Raw genomic sequence first — 9,954 nt, forward strand, 5'->3', positions numbered from 1 at the left:
ACTGCTGAAATTAGTGATGTTCAAGATACGTGTTTGGCTTGGAATTTTATACCGGCACCTCTGCCCTTCATGAATGAAGTCAAACTCTGAGCTATATGAGTTTATGAGCTGTTTCTCTCCATAACCTTGTTTGGATCTTCCTAATTATTTCTGTAGGTAATTAGTATTTTCTATTTTCAACTGCCCACGTTTAATGTCTGCTAGAGGGATTTCACACATTAGAGTCACTAACTTCTAAGGGCTCAAACCCTTAAAACTACTCAGTGCTTCCCTTTACAGCTTCACAGTTGTAGCATGAAGCCTAATATCGCTGAAAACTCCAGAGCACCCACACCTCCATTCTTCTTTCTTCCTTGTCAGTGATAGATATGAAATTATTGGACATCATCTTATGTTTCTTTTCTGCTTTCAAATAATGGACAAGAATATGTTTGTCATCAGGGAGAATCACCTGATGAGGTTGGAGTAGTTTTCTCCACAAAACATTGTTGAAATCAATTAAAGAATACCTAAATAAATGGAAAGATATTTCATGCTCATAAATCAGATGACTTAATATTGTTAAAATGGCAATACTCCTCAAAATGATCTACAAATTCAGTGCAATCCCTATCAAAATTCTAAGCTGGCTTTTTGAAGAAATTGAAAACTTATCCCAAAATTCATATAGAAATTCAAGGGATCCAAAGAGTCAAAATAATATTGAAAAAGAGCAAAGTTGGAGAACTCACATTTCCCAATTTCAAAACTTGCTACAAAGCTACAACAATTGGCCAGGCGCGGTGGCTCATGCCTGTAATCCAGCACTTTGGGAGGCCGAGGTGGATGGATCACAAGGTCAGGAATTCGAGACCAGCCTAGTCAATATGGTGAAACCCCATCTCTACTAAAAATACAAAAAAAATTAGCTGGGTGTGGTGGCACATTCCTGTAATCCCAGCTATTCGGGAGGCTGAGGCAGGAGAATTGCTTGAACCTGGAAGGCAGAGGTTGCAGTGAGCCAAGATAGTGCCATTGCACTCCCGCCTGGGCAACAGAGTGAGACTCCGTCTCAAAAAAAAAAAAAAAAAAAAGAAAAAAAAAGCTACAACAATCAAAATCGTGTGCTACTGCCATAGATATAGTTATAGATATATATCAACAAATATCATTGAGAGTCTAGAAAGAAACTGTTACTTTTTTAGGCAATTTATTTTTAACGTAGGTGTCAAGACAATAGAGGTGGAAAGAATAGTCTTAACAACAAATAGTGCTGGGACAACTAGATATCCATATGGAATAAAATGAAGTTGAGCAACTACCTCACACCACAAGCAAAAATGAACTCAAAATGTTTAAAGACCTAAATTTAAGAGCTAAAACTATAAAACTGTTAGAAGAAAAAATAGATATAATTTTTCATGGTCTTGGATTTTATCAAAACCTAAAACTTTTGTGTTCAAAGGACACCATGTGGAAAGTGAAAAGACAACTTATAGAAGGACACAAAATATTTTCAAATCATATATCTCATAAGGGACTTGTGTACATTCTATAACATGAATGAACCTTGAAAACACAACCTTTCACAAACAGTGAAAGAAGTCGACCACAAAAAAGCACATAGTGTATGACTGCATTTATGGTGTAGTGCCCACACAGGCAAATCTATATATAGAGAAAGAAGGTTAGTGGTTGCCTAAGGCTGGTGGAGAGGTCAGTGGGGAGGAGAAAAGAGTTGGAAAATGGAGGATGACTGCTAATGGGTACAGCGTTTTTGATGGAAACGATAAAAAAAAGTTCTAAAATTGATTGTGGTGATGTTTGTGCAACTGTGAATACACTGAAAACCATTGAATTATATACTTTATGAACTGGAAGCTATGTGAATAACACCTCAAAAAAGCTATTATTAAAAAATTAGGAATGCACTTTTGAATATCCTGTCCCTAACTAAAATAAAATAAAAAGACAAAAAAATTGGTCAATTTTATTTGAAAAGTAAATTGCATATTATTGTTACTTTAATTTTTAAGATTTTTATACCAAACACACACACACAAACACACACACACACACACACCCCTCTGGTGAGCCCAGTAGGATACCTTCAAAGTAACAGCCATATCAAACTCTGTTTCATCCTGTGTCCATACATTTAATGGTGGAATCTGTTTCCTGATCCAACAGGGTTAGCTAATGCTGCTGACAGAGTATTGTCATTTTCTCCAGATGAATGATTCATGCAAGGTCCTTGTCAGAGCACCTGAAAAGGTTTTTTAAAAAGCAGGGTTTTCACTGGGTTTATAGGAAAAGAGTGTTTCAATGTTTTGTGCCTGCTGGCTAACAAAAAATGCATTTATGTGGCAGTATTTGGTTCACAAAATATTTCATTTTTACAGTTCTTGTGATAGCAGTGTTGTAGAGTAGGAAACTTAGTTTCTATCTTTTTTTAGTTGCCACGGCATCTATTTTGCCAATGTAATCTGATAATTACGAACAGTTGATTGGCCAACTCAATTTACAACAACATCGAGTAAGGTATGGTGCAAGATCACTCTGTAATTCTATATTGTACGTACTGTTTTGCACAATTCTGTATTGCATTGTTCAAGATGAGCACAATGCAATACAGAATTTATTTGTTTCTGTATAAAGATGTTTGTCAAGTAACGAGTTTGAATAAATAGGAATCTCATCAGCAATATTTATAGATAAATACCTGATTTGCCACAACTACTTTCAAAACAATGTCTCAGATATTCTAGAGATTTATAATTCTCAAGCACCAGTACTTTTAAGATTCCAATCATTTTAATTAAAAATGTACACCAATATAAATAAGGTCTTATTTTTTCCTTTTTCTTTGCTTGCTATGTGATCTTAGACAAAATTAGATACCTTTCTAGACCTCAATTTTTCTCATACATAAAATGAGGAATTAAACTCAATGATTTATAAGTTCCATACCAGTTCTAATTAGTCATAAATCCCTTCATTCAGGGACAATTTTTTGATAACTGACCCACATTACCCAGTGTACTAGGCAAGAGGTAAAGCAACGTGGGTTTTTTATAAGACTAAACACAAGATAAATAAAATGAGAGTCTGGTCTCATAAAGTCTATGATGCAGTATATGAAGTCTCATGAAAGAGATATAACCAAGGTTAAGAAAATAAAGAGCATGGACGACTTCATTCTAAGGGAGGCTTTCAAAAATTTCCTGAAGAAAGGGACAGTTGAGTTCAAAAATCTTTAAGAAGAGATGGAGCTTGAACAGACAGAAATTGAATCAGAAATGAGTAATTATTTAGTACATGCAGACCATAGGTGAGTGCACATAACCCAATTCAGCCCCAGCCCTTTTCTTGGAAATTTGAATTCATGTGTCTATTTTTATGTGTAAATACAGTTACAGGTTTTTCATGGACCTAAAAAATTTACCAAGGCCATTTGCGAAAGTCTTAATTTTTTTTTTAAAGAGCAGAGATAATTACGGCCTTAGACAGCTTCACATCAGTTGGTTGTTGTATTGATTTTCCCTCTTGTGACAGTCACAGGCAAGACATGGAGCTGCCAATATCTCTTGGCAGACAATAATTTGAAAAGAGTGCTAGTATTTTGTATAAAGATCAGCATATGCTACTCAAAAAATAAAAAAAGATACAACTTGTCTTTTTCTGGTTCAAAAGAATGCCATTGTGGGATACCAAAAGTTACTACATTATACTATGAGTAAGAAAGGTGGAGTGCCATGGGCTATTTCTATATGCGTGGCGATGAAATCAAGACAAATGCATTCCATATAAAGCCTTAGAGTACTTATAGACACACACACATAAGTATATGTATATGCACTATTTTATATTATCTCATTTAGTCCTCCCTACATGAATGAGGTAGTGACTACAATTATCTGTTTTGATGAGGAGGAAATTAAAGCACAGTAGGGTTAAATAATTTGCTCAAAGTTGTTACTAGCAAATAGCAGAGACAAGTTTGAAGTCTATGGCTGTCTGATTCTAGAATATGCACTTAATTCCTCTACACCTGAGTGTCACTATCTATTTGCCTAATTAACAGAGACAGATGCAGAATTCTGCACCTGTTTCACCACAAGTATAAAAACAATATCAAGCAAACCAAGGGATGAGATGCACTTATAATAGTTTCTTCACCTGAGATTTAGTCTCCCAGGAGCAAATAACCAAAAAGCATATTTAACATACCATGAGACTTCAATAGAAAGCTGGGTGGCAAGCTGCAGATATACGATGGATAAAACCTGAAACTTATTGAGTCATATAAGTATTTATAAGCCTGAAGATGTTAATGCTAGCAAGGGGATTAAAACAAATGAGATGGTACTTTAAAATATTCCCTGGGGAGATTAAGAAAACTAAAAGCTGGCATTGGGAAACACACACACACACACACACACACACACACACACACACAGACAAAGATAATTTTTAAAGTCAGAGGCTATTAAGCACAGTTCTCAAAAATTGAATTGTTACTGAAAAGAAAAGATTTTGGCAGTCAGAAAGCAATAAAAAAGTATCTGAAAAGTGGTAATGGTTGTAAAATCTTCCAAGAATTCAACACTTGAAGTAGCTGATAAAGAATAGCTGGTATATTGGAAACTGTCAGAATTAATAAAATTTTCTGACTAGCATTATAAAGTCAGAAGAATTGGTAAGCGTGTTTACTGATTTACTCAAATTATCAATAAAGGAAAACTGAAAGATTAAATATCTTGATATTCAAATACCTAGAAAAAAGAACTGAAATTTTGGGGAAATATTAGATCATACAAATATAATTGCAGTTCAGTGACTTCCTGAATCTATGTGAAGATTATTTTCTATGATAAATAAATATCAGTGTTAACACAAATAGCATCCTCACAGTAAACATTTCTATTTCCGCTACTAAAAGCATCCTATAGATAAAATGAGAGGTCTAATCTCATAAAGTCTCTAAAGTCTCTAAAATGGAGACTTCATTTAAATAAAAACTCTAAAGTCTCATAAAGTCTCTAAAATAGGTGAAAAATAGATGATTTTGATAGCAATAATTATGTATATATTTAAAAGCATCATGCTCCCAAAAGAAGTTGTGTCTAGACTTTTGGCCAATTGATTGGTCATAGTGTTATTATACAACCATCATTTAATTTGAAATTATAAAATATAGTAACAATGAAAGCTAGCATTGAAAAATTACAGGAAGGTATAAAAATTACCTGTATTTCAGAGTAAAAAGAGAAGATAGTAGAATCTCTAAGTAAAACGGATAATAGACATACTTTTAAAACATAGGAAGACCAATACTTAATTGTTATTGTGGCAACTGAAAATGGAGTCATTGTGGCAACTGAAAATGCAGTCCTATAAGCCTAAGTCAAATCTCTACATTCTCTGCTATGATTCATGTGCTGTCCAGCTAGTTACTAAAAACTCCAAACTTCACTTTAATAATCTGTAAAAAAAAAAAAAAAGTGATAATAGCATGCAGAAATAAATTGAAGTAAAATATCAAGGGCTTTCCCACAATGCCTGGCACACAGTAATGCCAAACAAATTTTAGTTATCTTCCTCTCAGAAAGAACTTTCTGTTCAAAGTTCTTTCTTCTGGAAAATTGGAAATATGGTATAAGTTATAGCCTTTGAGAAGCTTGTAGCCTTGTTATAATGATGAGATATATACTCAGGGAACAGTCGAAGATTATAAGCATTTTATAATGAAATATGAAATATAACTACTAACTGTTCAAAAAACAGTACTTACATAAAAAAAAGAGAAATCAAAGAAGGCATAAATTGTGGTTAACTATAAGGCTTCAAGAACAGATAAGACCTAAGGAGGATCCTGATGTACAAGCAGGATTGGATATATGAATGGGAAGGAGGAGCCTTTTCCAAGCCACAAGAGCAATAGATCTGGAAATTGGCCCTCCATCTTCCTGGCACAATCCAGCCAACTCGAAGCTTAGCTTCTGGGAGCAACAGTACCAGATACCATCTGCTTGTCAGATTTACACCAAGGGGGCTTTCATCTCATCTCGGTCAGCTTTACCGAATCCCCCTTCCCAGTGCATTTGCCTGCCAGGGTCCTCACACTCTCCAAAACTACTTCCTGCCTTAATGAAATTTATGAAGAGAAACATCAAAATTTGTTATTCTGAATCAAGAGTTTGGGGATGTATCAGAATCCCTGGGGGACAGAAGAGAATGTGGGAAGGATCTAGCATAGGTAATTCTGATACCCCACACTCTACCTAAGAACATCTGACATAAATTTTATGCTAAAGAAATCAACAAGAGCCAAACACTAGCAAGACATCAACAGAAGCCAGATATATGAATAGATGTGGAGGTAAAACAGACAGAAAAGCAGGAACCAGTGATGTGTTGTCATCACAAAGAGCTGAAGAACATCTCAGGCCAATGGCATCTGTGTGGAATATTAAAAAATTGATATATGGCCCCAGAATACCAAAATTTTATTCAGTACTTTTCAACAGAGTGTGACCTATGCAGCTGAAATTACCAGGCTCTCTTTCCAAGTGATAAAAGGATGCATTCATTCTTTTCCCAGCCTAAAACAGGATTATAAATGGCAACAGACCTCTCAAAATCATGTCTTCAGTTACACAAAAATCAGTCTTACATACAATGTGGAAATGTCAGTTGGTCCTGTATCTGAGATTCAGCCACAGCCACATACAGGTTATCAGGCAAGGTGTGCAAAAATGCTGATCATGACAGGTAAGTGTTTACAAAATGAGAGTTCCCTCCCTCAGCAGACAACTGTGCAGCAGCATGCAAAGGTGAACAGAGATGCTATACATAGCTCCCGCTAACTGATATGCCTATCAAGTATAATGTTTCCATCCTAAAATGAATGCAAATTGCCCTAAGTACTTTTTAGCCTAAATTTAGATGTAAAAATATGGTAATGGATGTGCTTTCTTTCATATTTAAATATTGTGCTGCTAACCCTGCATTATTAGGGCAAACACTTGAGGCCAGCTCCCCCAGTGTCACTGATGGATTTGCAGGCCGCCTATAACCAATAGCAGAAATAAAACAAAACAAATCAACCTAACCAGAAATGGAGCTTATGGAGGTTACAGTGAGATTCTAGCAATTTCTTCACCCCTGAACTTATCCCCATTCCGTTGCCACCCCCAAGACTTGGAAATCAGGGAAATAACATTGTCCTTTGAGAGTTCAGCTCTAATATTAACACACAGTTGCACTGAGTAGAGAGATGCCAAGTTACTTTTGAGATAGAATGGCCTTTGGATCTACAGGATCTCACTATGTGCTGAGATGAAGGGAATGTTTTCAACCTTCCACACAAGAGAATTTTCAGTTTTTTGGCTCAGATTCCCCATAAGTAAAGTTCACCTTCTAAGTGGCTTAGCCAGACCTATTCTAGGCTTACAGTGTTACAGAAAAGGGTGAATGCAAACAAAAAACCAGGAAAGTACGGCCAAGAGTAAAATGGAAGGATCCTTGCTTGCTAGATGAATGCCCAAGTTCCCACTCTTCCTTTCATATGAAGAATTTGCACATGACATTAAAATGTTGGAAAAACCTTTGGATAAAACAGAAGGAGAAGAAGTCAAGTAAAGATCTTGCAGATGGGCCAAAATGTCAGATTTGACAAAAGTTTAGGGATTTCACATGAGAGTCTCTGAGAAAACTGAAAGATGCTAAAGAACTGCAAAAGAAAGAGAATGAGTTTTGAAAAATGTTTTTCTGAGTTTTGGTTTGTGTCCTATTACTGTTCTGTGAGACATACAGAAAAAGAAATAATATTTTCAAAGGTGATTTTTGTAAAGGTGACTATATGCATAGAATGAGCCACCTGAGACCAAAAGAAGGTTTTATAACTATAATCTCATTAAATATATTAATATATGTAAAAAAGATTACCTTTTAATATAAAGCTTATCAAAAGTAGGACTTTAAAAAGTAGGACTAGTCAGGCATGAAAACATATGAATCTAAAAAGGAGATGCTCCAAGGCTGGTGCCTAAAATCCTGCTACCAGAACTGCCCAAGAAGGGAGCCTTGGCCCAAGGACTGCCCTCTCCAGCTCCTGGAACAGATCACTGCTTTTGAAAACCTAACGATTTGAGTGTGACAATGTGATGTCATTCATATTTAAATCCTGTAAATAATCCCCCTTGTTCTGGCTCCATTCTCACCAAACAATATTTTATATCCTGCCTAGGGGTCTCAATTGTCCTATCCTGTGGTACCTCAATTAGAATTTCTCATTTCAAAAGCAACAGAAAACCCAAGTCAAAGTTGTTTGAAGACTAAGGGAACACACATATCAAAATGGCTAAAATTAAAAATCTTAATAACACAAAATGTTGGCAAGGATGCAGAGAAACCAAATCAGCAATCTATTCCTGGTGGGAATGTAAAATGGCACAGCCACTCTGGAATACAGATTGGAAGTTTCTTTTAAAACTAAAAGTGGACTTACCATATGACTCAGCAACTACATCATTAAGCATTTTTCTAGAGAAATGAAAACATGTTCACACAGAACTTTGTACGCAAATATTTATGACAACTTATTTGTAAGAACCCTAAACTGGAAACTACTCAAATACCCTTCAATGGGTAAATGGTTACATAAACTGTGGTGGGTTCATATATGGAATACTATTCAAAATTAATAAGGAATGAATTATTAATGCATTCAACAATTTAGATGAGCTTTAAGACAACTATACTGAGTGAAAAAAGGCATTCTCAACTGGTTGTATACTGTATAATTCCATTTATATAATACTCTTGAAATTAAAGTATGGTAATAGAGAATAGATTAGTGGTTGTGAATAGCTGAGGATGAAGGATGGGAGTCTGGCTGGCTACAAGAGGTAACACAAAGGAGCCTGGTAGGGATGGTACAGCTATGTGTCTTAACTTTGGTGGTAGTTACATAAAGCTACCTGTGTAATTGAAGTTCATCAAACTGCATACTCACACATGCACGCAAACACGTGTGATGTATGTATAACATAAAATCAGAATGCGTTCATGGATTATACCAAGGTCAATTACCTGGTTTTAATATCACACAATAATTATGCAAAATAACATTAACTTTGTGAGAGGCTGAGCGAATGGCACATGGGCATTTTTGTTCATTTATTTGTATCTTGCTATAAATCTATAATTATTTCAAAATAAAAAGTAAAAGAAATACTAATTCAAAACATGTTTATTTATTCCCACTGATTTATTATATACTATGTCAATAGGAAAATTGAATTGAAAGAGAAATTTGGGCCCAATAGGTAAATAAATAAATAGAGTTATTGGTTCAAGTGAATGGAAATCCAAACATAGTGCGGGCTTCAAGTTTGGCTTACCCAACAGCTTAATGTTTCACTGAGGACCTATTTTCTTTTCATTTCTACATATTCCCTTCTTCAAAGACTGTTTCATTCTGAGTAACATTTGGGGATATGTGTTCCATTGTACATGTTCAGTGGAAAGGAACATATTTATAAGATTCCAAGAAAGATTCAGAAATTCTTCCTAACAGGACTGCTTAGGTAAGGGAATCACATATTCTGATTCCTCAGACCATTCCAATTTCCTATTGGCCTGAAGTTATTGTTATTAATGCCTCTCCCTTTTCAAATGACTTAATGGAATACGTTATTTTCTCGTTAGGCCAAACATGGTCTACACCAAGAACTGATCTTCTGGACTCCAAAGGCAAGGGTATGGCTTCCCAACCAAACTTCAGGTATTACTAGGAAGAGGAGGTACCTGGTTGCTGAGTCAGCAATTAAAATTTTCCACTAGATATGAACCATTATGTTTCTGGTGGAAAACTAATAAATTGGCCTTCTGTTTCACACATTAATTTCTATGAGCTTGATTAATGTGAAACAATACCCGAGAAATTAATTTGTTTTCTGTGCTCATAAT

Source organism: Pongo pygmaeus, chromosome 4 (genome assembly GCF_028885625.2).
Source record: "Pongo pygmaeus isolate AG05252 chromosome 4, NHGRI_mPonPyg2-v2.0_pri, whole genome shotgun sequence".
NCBI lineage: Eukaryota > Metazoa > Chordata > Mammalia > Primates > Hominidae > Pongo > Pongo pygmaeus.